At 37.5% G+C, this 25,619-nt stretch overlaps 1 protein-coding gene across 1 annotated transcript in view; it reads right to left on the bottom strand.

Annotated features, from left to right (window-relative positions):
• DNAJB9 (DnaJ heat shock protein family (Hsp40) member B9) overlaps positions 1 to 25,619 on the bottom strand; it is a 421,139-nt gene that overhangs the window by 102,757 nt on the left and 292,763 nt on the right. The gene's annotated exons all lie outside the window — the stretch shown is intronic.

The following is a 25,619-nucleotide window of genomic DNA, read 5'->3' on the forward strand; positions in this document are numbered from 1 at the left end:
GTAGTGTATTGTTTAGCTCCATGTGTTTGTATATTTTACAGATTCTTTTCCTGTAATTGATATCTAGTCTCATGGCGTTGTGGTCAGAAAAGATACTTGATACAATTTCAATTTTTCTTAAATTTACCAAGGCTTGATTTGTGACCCAAGATATGATCTATCCTGGAGAATGTTCCATGAGCACTTGAGAAAAATGTGTATTCTGTTGTTTTTGGATGGAGTGTCCTATAAATATCAATTAAGTCCATCTTGTTTAATGTATCATTTAAAGCTTGTGTTTCCTTATTTATTTTCATTTTGGATGATCTGTCCATGGGTGAAAGTGGGGTGTTAAAGTCCCCTACTATGAATGTGTTACTGTCAATTTCGCCTTTTATGGCTGTTAGTATTTGCCTTACGTATTGAGGTGCTCCTATGTTGGGTGCATAAATATTTACAATTGTTATATCTTCTTCTTGGATTGATCCCTTGATCATTATGTAGTGTCCTTCTTTATCCCTTTTAATAGTCCTTATTTTAAAGTCTATTTTGTCTGATATGAGAATTGCTACTCCACCTTTCTTTTGGTTTCCATTTGCATGGAATATCTTTTTCCATCCCCTTACTTTCAGTCTGTATGTGTCTCTAGGTCTGAGGTGGGTCTCTTGTAGACAGCATATATAAGGGTCTTGTTTTTGTATCCATTCAGTCAATCTGTGTCTTTTGGTGGGAGCATTTAGTCCATTTACATTTAAGGTAATTATCAATATGTATGTTCCTATTCCCATTTTCTATATTGTTTTGGGTTCGTTATTATAGGTCATTTCCTTCTTTTGCATTTCTTATCTAGAGAAGTTCCTTTAGCATTTGTTGTAAAGCTGGTTTGGTGGTGCTGAACTCTCTCAGCTTTTGCTTGTCTGTAAAAGTTTTAATTTCTCCATCAAATCTGAATGAGATCCTTGCTGGGTAGAGTAGTCTTGGTTGCAGGTTTTTCTCCTTCATCACTTTCAGTATGTCCTGCCACTCCCTTCTGGCTTGTAGGGTTTCTGCTGAGAGATCAGCTGTTAACCTTATGGGGATTCCCTTGTGTGTTATTTGTTGTTTTTCCCTTGCTGCTTTTAATATGCTTTCTTTGTATTTAATTTTGATAGTTTGATTAATATGTGTCTTGGCGTATTTCTCCTTGTATTTATCCTGTATGGGACTCTCTGTGCTTCCTGGACCTTGATTAACTATTTCCTTTCCCATATTAGGGAAGTTTTCAACTATACTCTCTTCAAATATTTTCTCAGTCCCTTTCTTTTTTTCTTCTTCTTCTGGAACCCCTATAATTCGAATGTTGGTGCGTTTAATGTTGTCCCAGAGCTCTCTGAGACTGTCCTCAGTTCTTTTCATTCTTTTTTCTTATTCTGCTCTGCAGTAGTTATTTCCACTACTTTATCTTCCAGGTCACTTATCCGTTCTTCTGCCTCAGTTTATTCTGCTATTGATCCTATCTAGAGTACTTTTAATTTCATTTATTGCGTTGTTCATCGTTGCTTGTTTCATCTTTAGTTCTTGTAGTCCTTGTTAACTGTTTCTTGCATTTTGTCCATTCTACTTCCAAGATTTCGGATCATCCTTACTATCATTATTCTGAATTCTTTTTCAGGTAGATTGCCTATTTCCTCTTCATTTGTTAGGTCTGGTGGGTTTTTATCTTGCTCCTTCATCTGCTGTGTGTTTTTCTGTCTTCTCATTTTGCTTATCTTACTGTGTTTGGGGTCTCCTTTTTGCAGGCTGCACGTTCGTAGTTCCCGTTGTTTTTGATGTCTGTCTCCAGTGGCTAAGGTTGTTTCAGCGGGGTTGTGTAGGCTTCCTGGTGGAGGGGACTAGTGCCTGTGTTGTGCTGGATGAGGCTGGATCTTGTCTCTCTAGTGGCAGGTTCACGTCTGGTGGTGTGTTTTGGGGTGTCTTGTGGCCTTGTTATGATTTTAGGCAGCCTCTCTGCTAATGGGTGGGGTTGTGTTCCTGTTTTGCTAGTTGTTTGGCATAGGTTGTCCAGCACTGTGGCTTGCTGGTCGTTGAGGGAAGCTGGGTGCTGGTGTTAAGATGGAGGTCTCTGGGAGATTTCCACCGTTTAATATTATGTGGAGCTGGGAGGTCTCTTGTTGACCGGTGTCCTGAAGTTGGCTCTCCTACCTCAGAGGCAGAGCCCTGTCTCCTGGGCTGGAGCACCAAGAGCCTTTCATCTTTTGGGGGCTCTGAGGTCTTCTGCCAGCCTTCAGTAGGTGTTCTGCAGGAGTCGTTCCACGTGTAGATGTATTTCTGGTGTATCCGTGAGGAGGAAGGCGATCTCCACGTCTTACTCTTCCGCCATCTTCCCCCGTCCCTCTGTATTTTTGAATTGTTTAAATATTGCCAATTCTGAATAGTGGTTCTGTCTTTATTTGTAAGCAAATGTGGCATGTGATGCCCCCAAAACCACATTTTTCCTTTCCAGACACTTTTCGTATTTATTATTGATTTTATTGGGGGGGGGGGGCGGGTGGGCATTGGCTGTATGTGAAATTTAAGAACAAAGAAAGAGCTCAGTTCTGGTTTTGTGGTGAAGTTAGAGCTCCCTCCAGTGATCTGTCCGGCTGACTGAACTTCAAAACACCCTTCCTTTCCAACTGTTCCTCAGTGCATACAAATAAATCTAAGCTTTAGCCTTTTTAATGCAGACTTTTTCCCTTTTAAAAATTAAACTCAGCTGCTAAATACATTAATATTGATTTCTCCTAAAATCTTGTTAAATATCCGTATTCATTCTTCCTCTAGTAGAACATTTAGAGGGTAGAATCAATAAAATAAGACATGGTCAAGGAATTTTGGCAGAGAGGCTGTTCATGTATTGTTATTATTTGTAAACTTTTATGACTCTGCAGGTGAGAGTGAACTTTTGCAGTCATTAGCGAACAAAGGAACTGGATAGGCTAAGTGCCCTACCATTCACACTGGGGTTATTTATATTTCAGAAGCTTTTTAAATGAATGGAAATAACATTTTAGATCTATCACAGCCACCTTTAGCATTCCTCTCATAAACTGTCTTCTATTTACTGGCTTCTACAAGCCAAGCGTAACAGTGTCCAAATCAGTGATGCCATATAACTCGATCAACTACAGGTAGTATCCAAAGGGATACAAGAATAATTCATGAAACTAACTAAGGGCCAAGTGGCTATTAAATCAACCTTGTCTGAGAAAATTATGATTATGATATGATTATCATATATGATATGATATGATATGATTATGTTATGATTTTTGTGATTTATTTAGTTACTCACTTGTTTATTGAATTCCTCTGAATACCAGATAAGGTCTCCCTTGCTCAGCATCAAGGAATCACAGCCAAGGTAATTGGTGGGACGCTCTCTCAACCACTTCCCTATTCCCTCTCTCCTCTTCTCCTCCTTTTGTTACTTCCTCTTTCTGTCTATTCTCTTTATATATATATATATATTTATCTCTTTCTCTCCTTTCCCCCTTCGACTAGATTTCATTGAGACTCACAGTGTTAGAGCTGGTAACTACATTAAAGATAATCTGGGCTTCCCTGGTGGCGCAGTGGTTGAGAGTCCGCCTGCCGATGCAGGGGATACCGGTTCGTGCCCCGGTCCGGGAGGATCCCGCATGCCACGGAGTGGCTGGGCCCGTGAACCATGGCCGCTGGGCCTGCGCGTCCGGAGCCTGTGCTCCGCAATGGGAGAGGCCACAACAGTGAGAGGCCCGCATACCGCAAAAAAAAAAAAAAAAAAAAAAAAATTGTAAAAAAAAAAGATAATCTAATACAAGCCTTTGCTTTTTTTTTTTTTTTATTGGAGTACAGTGGCTTCAAAATGTTGTGTTAGTTTCTGCTGCACAGCAAAGTGAATCAGCTATACATATACATATATCCACTCCTTTTTGGATTTCCTTCCCACAGAGCATTGAGTAGAATTCCCTGGTGCTATACAGTACGTTCTCGTTAGTGATCTATTTTTTACATAGTAGTGTATATATGTCAATCCCAATCTCCCAACTCATCCCACTCCCCCTTTCCCACCTCTGTGTCCATACAATTGTTCTCTACATCTGTGTCTCTATTTCTGCTTTGCAAATAGGTTCATCTGTACCATTTTTCTAGATTCCATATATATGCTTTTTTTTCTGAAAAAAATTTTAACATGTTTATTAGAGTATAATTGCTTTACAACGGTGTGTTAGTTTCTGCTACATAACAAAGTGAATCAGCTACACATATACATATATCCCCATATCTCCTCCCTCTTGTATCTCCCTCCCACCCTCCCCAACCCACCCCTCTAGGTGGTCACAAAGCACTGAGTTGATCTCCCTGTGCTAAGTGGCTGCTTCCCACTAGCTATCTATTTTGGTAGCATATATAAGTCCATGCCACTCTCTCACTTCGACCCAGATTACCCTTCCCAGTCCCCGTGTCCTCAAGTCCATTCTCTACATCTGCGTCTTTACTCCTGTCCAGCCACTAGATTCTGCATAACCATTTTTTTTTCTTTAGATTCCATATATATGTGTTAACATACAGTACTTATTTTTCTCGTTCTGACTTACTTCAGTCTGTATGAAAGTCTCTAGGTCCATACACAGATTACAAATAACTCAATTTCATTTCTTTTTATGGCTGAGTAATATTCCACTGTATATATGTGCCACATCTTCCTTATCCATTCATCTGTCAATGGACACTTAGGTTGCCTCCAAGTCCCGCCTATTGTAAATAGAGCTGCAATGAACATTGTGGTACAAGACCCTTTTAAAATTATGATTTTCTTAGGGTATATGCCCAGTAGTGGGATTACTGGGTCGTATGGTATTTCTATTTTTTGTTTTTTAAGCAACCTCCATACTGTTCTCCATAGTGGCTATATCAATTTACATTCCCAGCAACAGTGCAAGAGGGTTCCCTTTTCTCCACACCCTCTCCAGCATTTATTGTTTGTAGATTTTTTGATGATGGCCATTCTGACAGGTGCGAGGTGATATCTCATTGTAGTTTTCATTTGCATTTCTCTAATGCTTAGTGATGTTGAGCATTCTTTCATGTGTTTGTTGGCAATCTGTATATCTTCTTTGGAGAAAAGTCTATTTAGGTCTTCTGCCCATTTTTGGATTGGGTTGTTTTGTTGATATTGAACTGCATGAGCTGCTTGTAATTTTGGAGATCAGTCCTTTGCTAGTTGCTTCATTTGCAAATATTTGCTCCCATTCTAAGGGTTGTCTTTTTGTCTTGTTTATGGTTTCCTTTGCTGTGCAAAAGCTTTTAAGTTTCATTAGGTCACATTTGTTTATTTTTGTTTTTATTTCCATGTCTCTAGGAGGGGGGTCAAAAAGGATCTTGCTGTGATGTATGTCATAGAGCGTTCTGCCTATGTTTTCCTCTAATAGTTTTATAGTGTCTGGCTTTACATTTAGGGCTTTAATCCATTTTGAGTTTATTTTTGTATATGGTGTTAAGGAGTGTTCTAATTTCATTCTTTTACATGTAGCTGTAAAAGAGTGGGCTTTCTAACCTGTTCCATTGATCTATATTTCTGATTTTGTGCCAGTACCATACTGTCTTGATTACTGTAGCTTCACAGTAGAGTCTGAAGTCAGGGAGCCTGATTCCTCCAGCTCCATTTTTCTTTCTCAAGATTGCTTTGGCTATTTGGGGTCTTCTATGTTTCCATACAAATTGTGAAATTTTTTGTTCTAGGTCTGTGAAAAATGCCATTGGTAGTTTAATAGGGATTGCACTGAATCTGTAGACTGCTTTGGGTAGTACAGTCGTTTTCACAATTTTGATTCTTCCAATCCAAGAACATGGTATATCTCTCCATCTATTTGTATCATCTTTACTTTCTTTCATCAGTGACTTATAGTTTTCTGCATAGAGGTCTTTTGTCTCCTTAGGTAGGTTTATTCCTAGATATTTTATTCTTTTTGTTGCAATGGTAAATGGGAGTGTTTCCTTAATTTCTCTTTCAGATTTTTCATCATTAGTGTATAGGAATGCCAGAAATTTCTGTGCATTAATTTGTATCCTGCTACTTTACCAAATTCATTGATTAGCTCTAGTAGTTTTCTGGTAGCATCTTTAGGATTCTCTATGTATAGTATCATGTCATCTGCAAACAGTGACAGCTTTACTTCTTCTTTTCCAATCTGGATTCCTTTTCTTTTTCTTTTCTGATTTCTGTGGTTAAAACTTCCAAAAATATGTTGAATAATAGTGGTGAGAGTGGACAACCTTCTCTTGTTGCTGATCTTAGTGGAATTGGTTTCAGTTGTTCACCACTGAGAACGATATTGGCTGTGGGTTTCTCATATATGGCCTTTATTATGTTGAGGAAAGTTCCCTCTGTGCCTACTTTCTGGAGGGTTTTTATCATAAATGGGTGTTGAATTTTGTCAAAAGCTTTTTCTGCATCTATTGAGATGATCATATGGTTTTTCTCCTTCAGTTTGTTAATATGTTGTGTCACATTGACTGATTTGCATATATTGAGAGTCCTTGCATTCCTGGGATAAACCCCACTTGATCATGGTGTATGATCCTTTTAATGTGCTACTGGATTCTGTTTGCTAGTACGCTATTGAGGATTTTTGCAACTATGTTCATCAGTGATACTGGTCTGTAGTTTTCTTTCTTTGTGACATCTTTGTCTGGTTTTGGTATCAGGGTGATGGTGGCCTCGTAGAATGAGTTGAGAAGTGTTCCTCCCTCTGCTATATTTTGGAAGAGTTTGAGAAGGATAGGTGTTAGCTCTTCTCTAAATGTTTGATAGAATACGCCTGTGAAGCCATCTGGCCCTGGCCTTTTGTTTGTTGGAAGATTTTTAATCACAGTTTCAATTTCAGTTCTTGTGATTGGTCTGTTCATATTTTATATTTCTTTCTGGTTCAGTCTCAGAAGGTTGTGCTTTCCTAAGAATTTGTCCATTTCTTCAGGGTTGCCCGTTTTATTGGCATAGTTGCTTGTAGTAATCTCTCATGATCGTTTGTATTTCTGCAGTGTCAGTTGTTACTTCTCCTTTTTCATTTCTACTTCTATTGATTTGAGTCTTCTCCCTTTTTTTCTTGATGAGTCTGGCTAATGGTTTATCAATTTTGTTTATCTTCTCAAAGAACCAGCTTTTAGTTTTATTGATCTTTGCTATTGTTTCCTTCATTTCTTTTTCCTTTATTTCTGATCTGATCTTTATGATTTCTTTCCTTCTGCTAACTTTGGGTTTTTTTTGTTCTTTTTTCTCTAATTGCTTCAGGTGTAAGGTTAAGCTTGTTTATTTGAGATATTTCTTGTTTCTTGAGGCAGGACTGTATTCCTATAAATTTCCCTCTTAGAACTGCTTTTGCTGCAGCCCACAGGTTTTGGGTCGTAATGTTTTTATTGTCATTTGTTTCTAGGTATTTTTTGATTTCCTTTTTGATTTCTTCAGTGATCTGTTGTTTATTTAGTATTGTTTAGCCTCCATGTATCTGTTTTTTTACAGATTTTTTTCCTGTAATTGATATCTAGTCTCATAGTGCTGTAGTCAGAAATGATACTTGATATGATTTCAGTTTTCTTAAATTTACCAAGGCTTGATTTGTGACCCAAGATGTGATCTATCCTGGAGAATGGTCCATGAGCACTTAAGAAGAAAGTGTATTCTGTCATTTTTGGATGGAATATCCTATAAATATCAATTAAGTCCATCTTGTTTAATGTATCATTTAAAGCTTGTTTTCTTATTTATTTTCATTTTCGATGATCTGTCCATTGGTGAAAGTGGGGTGTTAAAGTTCCCTACCATGATTGTGTTACTGTTGATTTCCCCTTTTATGGCTGTTAGCATTTGCCTTATGTATTGAGGTGCTGCTGTTGGGTGCATAAATATTTACAATTGTTATATCTTCTTCTTAGGTGGATCCCTTGATCATTATGTAGTGTACTTCTTTGTCTCTTGTAATAGTCTTTATTTTAAAGTCTAAATTCTCTGATATGAGAATTGCTACTCCAGCTTTCTTTTGATTGCCATTTGCATGGAATATCTTTTTCCATCCCCTCACTTTCAGTCTGTACGTGTCCCTAGGTCTAAAGTGGGTCTCTTGTAGACAGCATATATATGGGTCTTGTTTTTGTATCCATTCAGCCAGTCTATGTCTTTTGGTTGGAGCATTTAATCCATTTACATTTAAGGTAATTATCGATATGTATGTTCCTATTACCATTTTCTTAATTGTTTTGGGTTTGTTACTGTAGGTCTTCTCCTTCTCTTGTGTTTCCTACCTTGAGAACTTCCTTCAGCATGTGTTGTAAAGCTGGTTTTGTGGTGCTGAATTCTCTTAGCTTTTCCTTGTCTGTAAAGGTTTTAATTTCTCTGTCAAATCTGAATGAGATCCTTGCTGGGTAAAGTAATCTTGATTGTAGGTTTTTCCCTTTCATCACTTTAAATATGTCCTGCCACTCCCTTCTGGCTTGCAGAGTTTCTGCTGAAAGATCAGCTGTTAACCTTATGGGGATTCCCTTGTATGTTATTTGTTGTTTTTCCCTTGCTGCTTATAATATTTTTTCTTTGTATTTAATTTTTGATAGTTTGATTAATATGTGTCTTGGTACATTTCTCCTTGGATTTATCCTGTATGGGACTCTCTGCACTTCCTGGACTTGATTGAGTATTTCCTTTCTCATATTAGGGAAGTTTTCAACTATAATCTCTTCAAATATTTTCTCAGTCTCTTTATTTTTCTCTTCATTTTTTGGGACCCCTATAATTCGAATGTTGGTGTGTTTAATGTTGTCCCAGATGTTTCTGAGACTGTTCTCAATTCTTTTCATTCTTTTTTCTTTATTCTGCTCTGTGGTAGTTACTTCCACTATTTTATCTTCCAGGTCACTTATCCATTCTTCTGCCTCAGTTACTCTGCTATTGATTCCTTCTAGAGAATTTTTAATTACATTTACTGTGTTGTTCATCATTGTTTGTTTGCTCTTTAGTTCTTCTAGGTCCTTGTTAAATGTTTCTTGTATTTTCTCCATTCTATTTCCAAGAATTTGGATCATCTTTACTATTATTACTCTGAATTCTTTTTCAGGTAGACTGCTTATTTCCTCTTCATTTGTTTGGTTTGTTTGGTTTTTACCTTGCTCCTTCAACTGCTGTGTGTTTCTCTGTCTTCTCATTTTGCTTAACTTAGTGTGTTTGGGGTCTCCTTTTCACAGGCTGCAGGATCGTAGTTCCCATTGTTTTTGGTGTCTGCCCCCAGTGGCTAAGGTTGGTTCAGTGGATTGTGTAGGCTTCCTTGTGGAGGGGACTAGTGCCTGTGTTCTGGTGGATGAGGCTGGATCTTTTCTTTCTGGTGGGCAGGACCGTGTCCGGTGTTGTGTTTTGGGTTGTCTGTGACCTTATTGTGATTTTAGCCAGCCTCTCTGCTAATGGGTGGGGTTATGTTCCCAGAAACAATGGTCTCTTGCCTCTTAAGTACAGACTTTTTCCCCGACCCCCTCCGGCTAGCTGTGGAGCACTAGCCCCCTTCAGGCTGTGTTCATGCAGCCAACCCCAGCCCTCTCCCTGGGATCTGACCTCCGAAGCCCGAGCCTCAGCTCCCTGCCCCAACACGCCCCAGCGGGTGAGCAGACAAGCCTCTTGGGTTGGTGAGTGCCGGTCGACACTGATCCTCTGTGTGGAAATCTCTCCGCTTTGCCCTCTGCACCCCCGTTGCTGTGCTCTCCTCCGTGGCTCTGAAGCTTCCCCCCTCCGCCACCTGCAGTCTCCGCCCACAAAGGGGCGTCCTAGTGTGTGGAAACCTTTCCTCCTTCACAGCTCCCTCCCAGAGGTGCAGGTCCCATCCCTGTTCTTACGTCTCTGTTTTTTTTTTTTCTTTTGCCCTACCCAGGTACGTGGGGAGTTTCTTGCCTTTTGGGAAGTCTGAGGTCTTCTACCAGCGTTCAGTAGGTGTTCTGTAGGAGTTGTTCCACATGTAGATGTATTTCGGATGTATTTGTGGGGAGGAAGGTGATCTCCACATCTTACCTTTCCGCCATCCCCCACATATATGCTTTTATAGAAGAAAAATTCAAGAAGCTTGAGAAGCTTGGCCCAAATCACACCAAAGTTTACTCTTCTTTCCTCCTTTCTTTCTGCCAAGGTCTTAAGCACCCATTAGGTTCAGCGTACCCCTGGGCATTTTCTGGACCCTAATTCACCCTGGTCCATTGTCTAAAATTTGAGTTAATGCCCAAGAATATGTAAGCAGTAATGGAAACAGAGATGATAGAAAGAGTTTTCTGTATGAAGGGATCTTAGAAAATTTTAAAATGGGAAATTACATGAGCATACAATATGTCAAAACTATGGAATCTGGATTTTAGAAAAAATTTTTGAAAAGTGCCTTGCTTTTGCTCCTTTAAATAAACAAGAGAACTTTATTTGATGCCATTTCTCTTGATAATGATGTTAATAATGTCACATTATATTTATCTAGCACATTAAACCTTACAATATTTCTTCACTTAGTGTACTATTCCAGGTAACTAGAACATGCTCTCTTTGAAGATCAAGTACTAGTACTACATATAGTAGAATAAGAGGAAGTAATAGAGAACTCAGAGTGGCCCTTTACATTTTATGCCTCCCTTAGTTCTGGGTTATTGTATGGCTGAGCTCTAGATTCAGTAAAATGTTTATGCACTTTAAAGGAGATATCAAATTTAGCACTCGAGATAAGAAGGTAATAAAAATGTAGACAGTTAAAGCAAATTGCCCAGCTAAGAAAAACTTGCTGTACCCTCTACAGTAAGCACAGGTCACCATTAGCCACTCCCAGAAAGTCCAGTAGGAGGAGTAAATCTAACTATAGGCCCAGGTATTTAGCCTGAGCAGCAAGGTTTCCTTGGTAGGAGTCCACCCACCTAGGTGAAAACGTTATGTGAGAAGGTTTCAGGAACATTCAACCATCTTGTTAACCTGGATTGCTTGCAATGTTTAAACAGTTTTGCTAGATGTAGGCCAGTTCAGTAAGTGAAGATTACACTGGGAAAAAAGTGCACTCTGTATTGAAACAAAGCAATCCAGTTACTCACAGATCTCAAACAGCTTCCATGAGCAGAATAGCTTCTATGATAGATGTGGATCAAGCCCCTTACTCTTATGCCATGGATCTCAGATTTTAGTAAGCATGAAAATCACTTGGAGACCTTGTTAAAGAGCAGATTCCAAGATTTCCCCCCAATCCTCTTTCTGTAGCTGCCAGGAACACTAAAGGTATCTTTCTTTTAGTCAGTCTTTGATTCTGATGTCGACTGCCTGGGTACCACACTTAGAAAAACAACTGTGTAAACTAAATCAGTAAAATATATATTGAGTCCAGGAGTGGGGATGATGATCACTGTATTACTTTCAATTATCAATACTTCCTTTGCCATAGAAAGGGAACTGAAGCAAAAGCTATAATAAATGGGCTCTATTCTTGCCTCTGAACAAGAGTCTCTTCAGCTTTCTGAGGGAGCATCAATGACCTCATCTTTTAAGATCTGCTTTACAGAATCACACAGTTATAGCAAAGAGTTTTGTTTTTTTTAATCTGTATGTAAAAATACTTCTCCAAACGTAAAACACCAAGGCAAAGTGTATATTTAATTAAAGAACAAAATGTTCAGGGAATTGGGTAGTATAGTCCACAATGTACAGATACATACTTCAATTAGAATTGCAATGTCTTCTCTCCTTTACTTGATTGTTGAAAATGACTGAGGTAAACTCCTCTAAGATAGTAGTCCTATGGTATGATTTGGAGAAGATGTACAAATGCTAATATTCATAGCAATTACAAAATAAAAATAGTGCTGCAAAACTGAAAACCTTAGTGTATCAACCTGAGAAAGCAATGCTGCTATATTTACCCCTATTTTTCTAAGTGGTTTAAGTTGACTTTTGGAAATTGATCCTGTGTTCTTTATCAAGATAAACCAAAATAATAAGGGCAGGCATCCTGGCCTAAGTAAAGACGAGAGCTTTGGACTGAGACTAAAAAATGCAATGTTGGCTAAATCAAAGCTTTGAATCCTCTTAATACATCAATACTATCATCCATAAAATGGGGATTAATAATGTATTCCTCCCCTCAAGGGTTGCTTAAAAGGGATAACTAACAAAGCAAATTGTTGTAAATTATTTTGTAGGACTGCTGTGTTACTGCCAAACAGGAAAATTTCGATTTAAAAGCTGGGATTTTCAGAAGCTCTGAAATATTACAAAGCAAGTCACATTTCATGGCTAATTTAAAACATCAAGGGTTCATACAAGTTGCTTATAATGATATTTTCCAATTCCCATGTTATTTGATGATTTATACAGCTTCAGCTTTTACAGTTGAACCCAGCCATACGTCTCTGGCCATGATTCTCTTTTATCAATACGACCAGCTCACGTAACTGTCTATATCTTCAGGGGATTAAGCACCATTTTTTATCTGGACCTAAGAAGAGTAAATTCAGAGATGATAAAAAATTTCTGGTTGCAAGTCCAATGTGTTATTTACTTAGATCAGAAAAAGAGCTGTTATATACAGGTTTAGGAAGACTTTTTAAAGCACTGATAAAATCCCTGCATGTCAAATGGAATGGTACTGAAATTATTTTAATACCTTAAAGCTCTTACGAGTTGAACTAAACTTTCAGCAAGAGAGTTCAATTCTACTTTGGGATTTTTGGTCCTCAAGAGATGAAAGCCAAGCTAAGCAAAATAAAACAATGAAAAAAGCCAAAAAAGAAAGAAAAAAAACACTGATTGCACCAAATCTCTGAGCCACAATATTAAGGTAAACAATATGTGTATATTTAAAAGGAGCTGGAAGAATCAGAAACTCTGGATGGAGGTGATATAAATGATATTTAGTGTTTGACAAAAGTAATTTATCCTAAGAATTGGCTAGGATATTAGATAAAAATACGAAGTCCTAGACTTCACTCTAGCTTTCTTAAACCAGAATGTTGGGAAGAAGGCACTAGAAATCAGAACTTTTAGCAAGTGTTGAGATTCTTGCAACATAAGGTGTTGGTGGTGGATCAGCAGCATCACCTAGAAACTTGCTAGAAACGCAGAATATCAAGCTGCACTCCAGTACTGTTGAATCCAAATCTGTAAGTTAACAGGATCCCCAGGTATTTGTACACACACTTAAGTGTGAGAATCACCACCTCAGTGATGCTTATAGTCTAACAAGGTTGGGAAACAAGTACTATAGCAGAAGGAGTCAGACGATTTGATTTGGTGTCAAGCCCTGGCTCTGCCACTAAACAGCCCTGAGCTCCTTCTATGAGATGCCTGGGAGTAGCATAAGAAATTAAGTGTGAGTTTTGTATCACTGAACAAATCCATCATTTTCACTGTGATAAGCCATCAAAGCCTAAGAGTTCCCAGAGGTTCCTATTTGAAGAAAAGGAGAAGAAATACTAGCTAGGCAAATATTGTTATTAAACAATTGTTGAGAACCTACCACAAGGTAGGCAGGTATCAGGCAATTAAAAAACTGCCAGCCTTCACAGAAAAAGATAACACACACATACATCAACCTGGTGAACTCTGAATGAGGTCAGTGGATTGGACCAAGGTCAATTTCCTTGCTGTGATACTGCACTACAGTTATGCAACGTGTTGCAACTGGAAGAAACTTGGTAAAGGATATATAGGATCACTCTGTATTATTTCTTACAACTACCTATGAACCTACAATTATATTAAAAAGTTAGGGAAAAACAAAACAAAACAAAACTTCAAGCCCAACAAAGATCCACATTTTGTGTCTGAGAAATCTAAGGTCAGGAAGATTAAGTAACTTTCCGAAATGTCCTTACTAACAAAATAGGTAAATTTAGAAAACAGCAGCCTATGGTGGATGGTACATCAAAGAAGAAATTCACAGGCTGGACTGTATCTCTGTGTCTTCTATGTTATACTATGGAGTATAAATGTCATTGTTTTTAGCCTATTCATTAATGCAGGCACAATTGAATCCAGGTACTACATTAATTCAGCATAAATCAAAGCAGGCAGAAAAGAAAGGGAAAAAATAAATCTTTCCATCATAAGAACTATTAGATTTAATAACAGGGAACAGGAAACCAGGTGTTTTAAAAGAAAAAAATAAGTCACTGTTAAGTTTCATTCTTTTTCTTTCTTTTACACGTTGAAGAGGAAATTGTTTGTTCCTTAAGAGGAACAAGCACTATAAACCTACTCCAAATTATAAATCAAAGTCAACAGAAAATCTTTCATCTTGGAAGCACAATTTTGTAAATGTTATTTTAAGAAGTATTTCCAGTGAAATCTGTTTATCTTAGAGAAGGAGAGAGAGAGGCAGGAAGGACAAAAGAAAAGAACGAATAAAAAAAGCTAAGTAAAGCATATAGTAAGAGGTAAAAAATACACTTGATTCTATTTTTTTAAATGAGCACAGAACAAAAACAGGAAATTCATAGAGCAAACAGTCAATAGATTTTTTTTTAATGTTCTCCCCTCAAAATGAAGACACACGTTCTTTATCAAATTGGAAAAATATATATTTAAAAGTAGCAAGTTCTTCTAAAGATATGGCAGTACCGACTTATCATATACTTATTAGTAGAAATGGAATTAGTATAACCTGCCTGGAATACACTTAGGTAATATGCCTCCAAAAGTGCAAAGACCTCTATTCACAAACATTTATCATGTCACCATCTTTAATAGTGAAAAATTAGAAATAATATTAATATCCAACAATTGTACATTAAATTATAAAACTTCAGCATAATAGAATGAAAAGTCATTTAAATAATGTATTTTAATAATGTTCATTGACTGGGAACGTGATCATCATATTACAAATAGTTTTCTAAAATGTTAACAATGATTGTTTTCAATGTAAATTGTTATTTTCTTTATACAACTGATTTTCTAAATTCCCTTCAATAAATATGCATCACTTTTAAAATTAAGAATGGATAGCTCTAAGTTCTTCACTGGAAGAGAAAGAAGCATCTTTCTGGGAAGGTATCCATGTCTGTGGTTTTCATTTTCCCCATTAAGTTAGGTGACTGTGGTAGAAGGAAAATAAAGAAGGTAAAGAAAGGGGCAAGGATGAAAGGAAGGGCTGGCGGTACAGCTCCAGCCAGGATTTCCCAAGATGATGTGGTAAGTCTGGTAAAGAGACCAGGACTGCCAGTTGCCTGAGCTCTGCCTGCCTAGCCCCTTCGTGGTCATCTTTGGTTAAGATTAGAAACACCAAGTTTTTTAGACTCATCCATTTCAGTGCTTTTCTGTTTTGTTTTTTCCCTTAAGTTTCCTATTAAAAGTTTGTTTGAAAAGTTTCACCTTTTACAGAATATAATATACAGTATTATACATGCAGTAGGCCAGTGAGATGGTGCTTTCAATCGACATCCCTGCTTGGACCCAGGAGGGGGCTTTAGAGGAGGAAATACCGGAAGAGGTTAGCTAGCTGCAACTGCAGATTTTTGAGCATGGTTTCTCTTTTTGAACTTGGTTTCTATTTTACATACATAATGAGCTATGCTCTGTGGCAGTAATTTGCATTTTCATAATACTGCAACAAGCCATGTTTTTAAATATGAAGTCAAAGGAATTCCTGAACATAAATGAAGTATGAGCACCAAAAGTCTCTTTACATACTACATTTTTACAAGGCAAGTGTTTGGGGTCTGTGTATGTGCATGAATGCATGCGTGTAAGTGTATCTGTGTGTGCTCAGCAGTGAGAGTTCTTCCCTCTGAATGAGCATAAAATAGGACTCTATCTCTAATAAAACCTTGCCCCTCTTTTTGAACATAAAAATCCTTTATTAGCAAATAGACTGTCAGCTCGGGGAGAAGAAAAGCAGAAATACAGGCAGTTGTTTAAAAATTAGCCAAACCAAGGATAACAATCAGGGCTCTTGCCTTCCTCCCCCGACAACAAAAGGCAATGTCTGACACTGTTCTTATTCTGAGTCCTGCGGGGAAAGGGCGCACACATGAACTTCCACAGATGATACATGAGCACAATAGATAATCAATAGCTACTGAATAAAACCCCAAAGTAGTGGAAAATTTGGAGGGAATAAAACAGGGAGGGGAGGCATCTCATAGCCATAATCACTTTTGTTTCTATACAAATATCCATTATACAGGTGTTCTATTTTCAGTTTTGATGAAAACCCAGGAAGTAAATAAAGCAAAGTCATGCAATAATAGCCAAATCTCATCTGAGAACATAAAATATTTTTCAAAGGTTCAGCCCATTTGGGTGTAACTCAAATTGTTTTTTCTATCTTTACTCTTTAAGATATCCACAATCATATAAAACTTACACAGATTTCATATACACGTGGCCTCCCTTTGCTATGAAGGCCAATGGCTGTGTATTTCTAGACTTATATAGTCTTAGAGTTTATGTGACAGAACACACTTAGATGTGTCTATTACTTAAGTAAAAAACCTCTATATTAACATGAGTTGGCTGTTGCTTCTTAGGAAGGGATTTTTTTTCAGCTTTAAAATATAGCTTACATCCTCTTTGATTTAGGGGAGCAATCACCCGTTGAGTCCTAAGTCGACGTTCAAAGTCAGTAAGGTTGGACTTCCCTGGTGGCACAGTGGTTAAAGAATCTGTCTGCCAATGCAGGGGAAATAGGTTCTAGCCCTGGTCGGGGAAGATCCCACATGTCGCGGAGCAACTAAGTCCAAGCACCGCAACTACTGAGCCTGTGCTCTAGAGCCCGCGAGCCACAACTGCTGAAGCCCGCGTGCACCTAGAGCCTGTGCTTCGCAACAAGAGAAGCCACCGCAATGAGAAGCCCACGCACCGCAAGGGAAGAGTAGTCCCTGCTCGCCACAACTAGAGAAAGTCTGCACGCAGCAACGAAGACCCAATGCAGCCAAAAATAAAAGAAAGAAAGAAATTTATTTATTTTAAAAAAAGTCAATAAGGTTGATCTAAGATGACCATGTAATATATTGGACAAACTGGGACACTTTTGATAGTGAATGGGACTACTAACAGACAGGCAAGCCTGGATGCGAGCATCTTTAGCCATGACCCAAACTAAATAGCTGCTTCTTGGTACATTTATCATATTGTAATCATTGTAGATATCATATAAAATATAATGTATTTTTCTCAGAATATAAGAAAAAAAAGGTCCAAAGATACAACAAAGGCAGAATGACAGTACTATAAATTATTATAAGGTGATAGCAGAAAAAGTCTTCATTTGCTACCCACTCTCTCTGCCTCTGCTCATTCCAGCTCAGAGACCCCTTCTGCCTGTGCTTTCTGCCCCTGTCATGTTTCTGCCAGCCTGCAGGCTACACACAAAACAGCATTAAACAAGTTACCACACCAGCAAAGTCCTCACTAGGTGATTATTTCAAATAGAAATTGGATGCAAGATCTGTTACAGAGCCACGGTAGAGAACATGATTCACCTAGAGAAAATGAAAATTTGTCCTTACATCTGTTTGCAGTTTCAGTGCTGGCGAAACCAAATCTCAGAATACTTTGTCATGCTTTACTTCTTTTCCCTTGATGTCTGCTCACTCTACCTATACATACGCTTGAATGTCTTAGAGCACTGGCATTCCTGCTCTTATTATTTTTCCCCTTTGCTATTCCTAGAAGATTTTACCTCTAAAACTTGCTGATTCATATTTACATTCTTAAAACTCACAACGTGGGGCTTCCCTGGTGGCGCAGTGGTTTTGAGTCTGCCTGCCGATGCAGGGGACACGGATTCGTGCCCCGGTCCGGAAGGATCCCACATGCCGCGGGGCAGCTGGGCCCGTGAGCCATGGCCGCTGAGCCTGCGCGTCCGGAGCCTTGCTTCGCAACGGAAGAGGCCACAACAGTGAGAGGCCCGCATACCACAAAAAACAAACAAACAAAAACTCACAACGTGAAAAGAAGCTCGTTTGTTTTATGCCTTTTTCATTTTGATATCTAATTTTTCCATGGACATTCCAAATACATCCAGAGGCATCAATCTGGGTGATTTTCAGAAAGATAAATTAATATAGAGAAAAGAAGCTACCAACTATTCTGAACTTGCCACACTTCTGGTAATGGAGGGGGAAAATAAATAAGCTTCTACTTCCAGAGCAAAAGAAAGGAATAAAATGAGAAAGGGAATCAGAATCACATTCTACACATGGCCCTCTCTCTATTTGTCACCAAGTAGCTCTTAAAAAGATGTTGCTCCAAGCCAAAACACTGATTTTTTTAGGTAAGATTTCATCTAGGTATGACATAAACAAGTATACTGCTCAATGAATTTTAACAAAGTTAACATCACTGTGCAACCAATTCACAGATCAAGAAATAGGACAATAATAGCACCCCAAGCTATCTCCTGACTCCACCTGATTAGTATACTTTCTTCCCCAAAGATAAAAATTACCCTAACTTCCATCACAATTAGATAGTTCTTTCTGCTACCAAATTGTTTTAGTTAATATTCGGTTGGTAAGATTTATCCCTATTGTTGCGTAGTCATTCATTTTCATCGATCCATGGTATTTCCTTGTATGATTTATATCACAATTTATTTATCCATTCTACAGTTGACCAACATTTAGTTTGTTTTAAACTTAGGGTTATTACAAATAATCCTGCTCCAAATCTTGAATAAGTCTTTTGGTTTCTATATATACATATTTCTGTTGGACGTAAGAACAGAATTGCTGGTCAAATGGTGTATAAAATCTGCCAAGCAAACTTTCAAGTAAGCTGTATTACTTTATATCCCAACTAGCAATGTGGAAGAGTACCCATTTCTGTTCATTTTCATCAAATGTGGTACTGTCCATCTTTTAAATTTCAACCATTCTGTGGGGTGTGTAGTACTATCGTATTTTAGTTTTAATTTGAATTTTCTTGATTACTAATGAGATTAAGCATCTTTTCATATGTTTATGACAACCTGAGTATCCTCTTTGTGAAATGTTTGTTGAACATTTTGCCAATTTTTCCACGTGGTTGTTTTCTTATTGATTTGTAGGAATTCTTTGTATATTCTATATATAGGGAGAAAATATATTCTCCAACTCTGTGACTTGCCTTTTTATTCTTAAGTGTCTTTTGATTTTCTTTATTAAAACTAAAGTCGTCCAAATTATCAATCTTTCCTTTTGGTTTGTGCCTTTCGGATGCTAATCGTATTAGAAAATATTCTTTTAGGCTCTCCTCTAGAAGTCTTATTGTTTTTATTGTACAGTTAACTGAAATTTGACTGTATCTATATGTGGGGTAGAGAATATTTATTTTTTCATATAGATATCCAATTTATTGAGTTTATCAATTTCTAGAATAATTTGTACTTTTCTCCCTGCATTCTGTGTCATCTTTATACAAAATAAATGACTGCATGTATGTACCTCTCTAAGATACGAATATAAGGCTTTCTTATTTTGATAGTCTTGCATCTGAAAGTTTGTATATGTCTTTTGTTTTTATAAGTTAATAAAACATACCTTTTCATTCCCTTGTAGTTTATTTTTTAACTCATAATTTTGTTCTTTTTTAAAATTTTGTTGCTTGTTCCCAAATTTTTGAGAATTTTCTAGTTATGGTGTAATTGAATCCTAGATTTATCAATATCTTTTTTTTTTTTTTTTTGTGGTACGTGGGCCTCTCACTGTTGTGGCCTCTCCCGCTGCGGAGCACAGGCTCCTGACATGCAGCCGCTCCATGGCATGTGGGATCCTCCCAGACCGGGACACGAACCCATGTTCCCTGCATCAGCAGGCGGACTCTCAACCACTGCGCCACCAGGGAAGCCCTGAATCCTAGATTTAATTCTAATATGATCAAAGGAAATAATCTCTGATTTAGTAGTTTGAAATGTATGGAAACTTTCTTAATAACTCACCATAAGTCTGATACTAATTTAGTTATAAAGCACTTTTATGGCTTGTTTACATGTTATAATTTTTCCTAACATTTGATTTTCAACATTTCTGTTGAAATGTCAACATTTCTGTTTCAACATTTCCTTTAATTTAAGGTGTATTTCTTTCAAATAGCTTAGAGATGTGTGTTGTTTTTCAACTCTTAATGGGACATTTTATTTTGCTTACATTTAATGTAATAATTTCTATACTTAGATTTGAATCTATCGTCTTGCTCTTCATTTCTAATTTTTTCCACATATTCTATCTTTCTGTCTTTCTTCTTGCAAAAATGCATAACAGATTATACTTCTTTTACTTGTAGGGATAACATTAGAGAGTGCAATAAGCATCCTTAATTTATTAAAATTTAATATAAATTAGGATTTTATCTCTTCTCAGACAATGGTAGGTCCTTAGAACACTTGCACTTTATCTTCCTCTCTCCTACTTTCTGTGTAATTATTGTCATCAATTTTAATTCTACGTATGGTTAAGCACATTATTTGTATTATTATTTTCACTGTCAATTTTCACTTAGGCTTACTCACATATCCACCTTCTCCACTTTTCTTCTTATTTTTCCCTATTTTTTGGTCTTGTATCATTTTTCTTCTGCCTAAAGGGATTTCTTTCATGTATATTTTAATTCAAGTCCACTGGCAACAAATTCTCAGTTTTTGCTTGTATAGAAATGCCTTTATCTTTTAAAGGGTATTTTTACTTAGTTCAGAAATCAAAATAAGCAGCTATTTTTCTCCATACTTTAAATATGTTATTTAATTTTCTTTTTGCTTCCGTTGTTTCTATTAAAAACTCAGTTCTGCTTATCTTTTTAGTGTTTATCTTCTTGGCTTCTAAGCCTCTTGCTCTATGCAGTTTAAGACTCAGCAAATGACCCAAGGGAAAAACTGTTGCAGATTGTGGGCTCTCTTCTTTACATCTCCCTCCTAACCAGAACCTTGGGCTCTCAAGTCTTAGATGCTTTGGCACTCTAGATCTCCACTTTCTGTATTCTTAGTCCCATGAGATTGTTTTAAACTCTGCTTGCTTCTCAGCCGCCTCATCTCACCTACCCTTGGCTTCTTAGCCTCTTACTGTGTGCCTCTTAAGAGTCAACAAATGCCCTCTAGCAGAAAGCAATGCATAGAATGCTGACCCAAGTCGATAAGCTTCTCTTCGCTCCAGGATCTTGGACTGTCAAGGCCCAGTGGCTTGAGAGACACTCTGATATCTTTTAAAAGATTTTTTTTTAATTCAGCTGTTCTAGTTATTCTCATCAAAAGCACTGGTTTATAACAAGCCATTCCATCATATCTGGAAGCAAAAGTCAAAATGTTGTTTCTTAAAACTCGGTAAAAGCCATTGTCCCATTTCATAATGACCTTTTCAAGATTATGGTAGATTTTAATATGGACAATTATTAGCTTCCACTCCCAGCGGCAGCATAATACATCCTTGTATTCATTGGCATCAGCCTGGCCATGTGACTTCTTTTCAACAGTGAAATGCAGTCAATTTTAACTAGAACTTTTAAAAGGAAGACTGTAGATTACCATGTCTGTAGTATTCCCTCTGCTTGAGACAAACCATATTCTAGATAGAGGCTGTTACATTAAATGGATGGCAGAGTGAAGGAGAAAAGGAAGCAGAGCCAGAGCTGACTTGACATGGACACAGAGCATTTATTATCATTAGGGCCTAAAATTGGGGGTTGATTTTACTTCAGTATAACCCAGTCTATCCTGACTGATACATAGGTGCACAAAGGAAATTGATGCATACAATTAATGTGTCTCCGTCTTCATGTATCACTATAGTAATAACAGTTCCTCTTTGGTCCAAAGATTGCCTTAATAGAAGAGAGCTGGTCACTAACAGTCAACTTCTCATATACCCAGAAGAGTCTTTTGTTAAGATTTTCAAAGGTAAAGAAGACAGAAAAAGCCCCAAGGTGTTTTTGACTTTGACCTTTTCCTAAAAACTCTCCTTATTAGAATTCAAGCCATTATGTAAATTCAATCATTGAAGAACTAGGTTCTTTTACCAGAAAAAGTCATTCAAAAGATTTCTCAGCTTTTTTCCTTTCCAATGGTAATAAAAACTTTCTCCTTGACCTATTTATTTCATATAATTGCCAGAAGACTTATATGAGACGAGTACTTTGAAGTAGAAGAAAACTTCATACAAATGCAGGGTACTACAGAAATATGTATCTTCTATTTATGATGAAATTAACCCCCACAGGATACTTCATTTTCTAAAATATATTCATTCATGGAACACTGGAGCATTTAATAAAATAAATTCAAACTATTAGTATTCAAATCTGTTAACTAAACAGCTTCATCCTGCCCTTACCCAAGACAGCAGCATCTCCTCCTTTACAACTAATAGAAGTCACAAAGTTAAAAATCCAACGAATTATTTGATGTCTTATCTGGCAGTATCTTGGTTGAAGTCTTCTGCTGTCTCACAAGGAAACCTGGTCTTGCCCTAAAATGAAGCTCTGATATGACAGGTAGATTTTATAACCTAAGAAAGTGACTTCTATTAAAATAAACCTGTGACAGAAATCATATCACAGAAAATAGGAAGGAAGAAAATTCTAACTTGTATGACATGGTACAATATGAGTGAGACTACAGTTATATTAAGAATACTTTAGTGGCTGTGAAAATACTTTGTTTTTTAACTTTGAAATGACCTGTTAAATTGATCTGTGAAGGTCATGAATGCCCCTGGAAAGTGGTGCTTAAATTCTTTTCAGTAGCAGAAAGTCCTGGTTGAATTAGTGCAGACCCCATGGAGACTTCTGAAGCTGTTGATAAATCATGTTTAAGAGCTTTTCAGCCCAAAGCTCAGCTGTAAACTCAGGCAAAGCCATGAATAAATTTGCAGGTGGCAATGCCCCATAATTATTCCCTTCTAATCCAAAGTGATCCCTTCTGAGCTACTTCAGCATCAAGCACCCCATTCAACAAATTAGGCTGAGTCATGCATATCTTCACTTATACTCAGATCCTTGGTGCAGTCAGGTCTGGACCAGGTGACCAGCGGGCAGAGTGAACAACTGGTTCTTCAGTTAAAAAGAAAAAAATGTAAATCTGGAGATCTAAAACAAACACATAGGGCTTCAGTGGGAGCCCAATCTTGTAAGTGCTAGACAAGGGCAAAAATAATAGTTTCTCATTTTGTTTGGATACCTTGTTACTGAAAAATATATAGTAGTGTCACCAGTTTGATGAAGGTACAAGACTAAAGAAAATATTTTAAGTCATCTCTAGCTTTATTCTTATAATGAGCCCTTTAACTTTCCCCAATATATATATTTTTTTCCTCCAATGCTGAGGAAATAGATACGGAAGAACCCCGGGTCAATAAAGAGTATAACTTTAGTACATTTAGCTATCCAGTCAGATTCCAGTCCCAATTCTAATTTAGAGCATAAGGCAATAAGATAAATGGGGGTTGACTCCCTGCAGCAAACTTAGCTGAGGCTAGTTTTTGAGTACCCTGGATGAGTAGTTTAGAATGTAAGCTTATGGGAGGCAATGATATTATAAAAATTTTAATGCATCCAAATAATGGAATATTAAGGAGCCTTAATAAATAATGACTTTAAATAATTTTTATTGGTATGGGGAAATGTTCATGATATACAGCTAAGAGAAAAGCAGGATATCAAACTGCATTTACATCATGAACATAAATGTAAAATATGAACATATGTAGCGTATGTGCATGAAAAGATACTAGACAGAAATAAATAACTAAAATGTTAACAAAGGCTCACTACATGTATGGAACATGAATAACCAAAATGTTTCTTTATATTTTACTTTACTTTTCATTGTTTTGACAACAAATATGTACTCATTTATGATAGGGAAAATTAACAAACAGGAAATATATAAATAAAACAAAGTAAGTCTTCTGATGGCTTCAACTGCCTTTAGGAAAATGTTGGCTCTCTTCTTCACTAGCCTTATGGAAACTTCTTCCCATATTGCCCTCTATACTTTCCTGTAATAATCTCCTATTACAACAATTTGTCAAGGGAGGGTGATGAGGATGGTGAGCTCTAGGTGCAAGCAGTAAGTGGGTACTTTTTCCTGCAGAAAATTAAATTGCATGATAAAATTTACTGAGTCATTCAGCTTAATATTATCACCATTATTATTTTAAAAGTCAACAGACAGCTAATGGGAACCTGCTGTATAGCGCAGGGGAGCTCAGCTCGGTGCTCTGTGGTGACCTAGATGGGTAGGATGTGGGGAGGGGTGGCACGGAGGGACGAGGGAGGGGATACAGGTATACATATAGCTGATTCACTTCATTGTACAGCAGAAACTAATATAACACTGTAAAGCAACTACACCCTAATTAAAAAAACAAACCTAGAATTTTTGAACTTTAGTAGATTTTTAAAGCTTTTCTAGCACAAAGTCTTATTCAATAAGGCAGTTTAAAAAAACAGCCCAAAATTTTAAACACATTTTTGTTTTCATTTTTCCATTTACCAGGATCATATTGATATAAATTGTGGAAGTGAGCATCTGAAAATGTACATAATTTTCCTATGTATTATAAATCTTATTCTATGTGTATTAGAGGAAACAGTGTCATAAAACTGTAGAGCTGGCAGAGACCCAAAAAAAAGTAAATAAATAAAAGTCAATGGTAGGGAATTCCCTGGCAGTCCAGTGGTTAGGATGCCATGCTTCCACTGCAGGGGACCCAGGTTCCATCCCTGGTTGGGAAACTAAGATCCCACAAGCCGCGTGGCACAGCCAAAAAAAAAAAAAAAATCAGTGGTGAATACTGTTTTCTAAAAAAAAAATAAAAGATATATATATATATATATATGGTCTTAAGTTCTAAACAACTGCCTGTGCCCAGTGTGAGACACTTCCAAGGTCCAGCCGTCACTGGCTTACTGCTACCCTCTCATTCCATTAATTGTCCTACCTTACCTCTAGGTCTGCATATACTAACTCAGAAATTCTCTTCTCCCTCTTCCTCCTCTGGAGAAATGTCTCACAACCCTTAGACTCAATTAGTATGTTTTCCATGAAAACTCTGCCAACAACCCCAGGCAGAGTTCTTTGGTTGTTTGTATGTACTACTTTTTCTCCTTCTACATATCTCTACTAAAGCACTTAATACATTATGTCGCATTTACTGACCACATTTCGTTTTCTTTCACCATGCCCTTTCTCCATCTTCACCCTCATTACCACCCTTCACACTTCTCAAGTTGAAGCTCCACTATGGGATAAGAACAACATGGGCACAAGTGATGAAGCCAGTATGCCTGGGTGTGGAATTCTTGGAGACATATTAGCCATGGAGAAGAATCTAAAAGACCCAGAGAGACCACATCTTCTTCTACTAGAGTAGTGACCTCCTTCTTAGAAGCAGTTTTTGAGGTTTTGATATTACAAAACTTGAGGAAATCATTTGGAGAAGAATTGTTTTGCCTTAGCACTGTTTTCCAACTGCCCATCCACATGCCTTTAAAAAACAGAGAGGGACTTCCCTGGTGGCGCAGTGGTTAAAATCTGCCTGCCAATGCAGGGGACACAGGTTCGATCCCTGGTCCGGGAAGATCCCACATGCCGTGGAGCGCCTAAGCCCGTGTGCCACAACTACTGAGTCCATGCGCCACAACTACTAAAGCCCGCACACCTAGAGCCCGTGCTCTGCAA

The sequence above is a fragment of the Phocoena sinus genome, chromosome 9 (assembly GCF_008692025.1).
Source record: "Phocoena sinus isolate mPhoSin1 chromosome 9, mPhoSin1.pri, whole genome shotgun sequence".
NCBI classification, from domain to species: Eukaryota; Metazoa; Chordata; class Mammalia; order Artiodactyla; family Phocoenidae; genus Phocoena; species Phocoena sinus.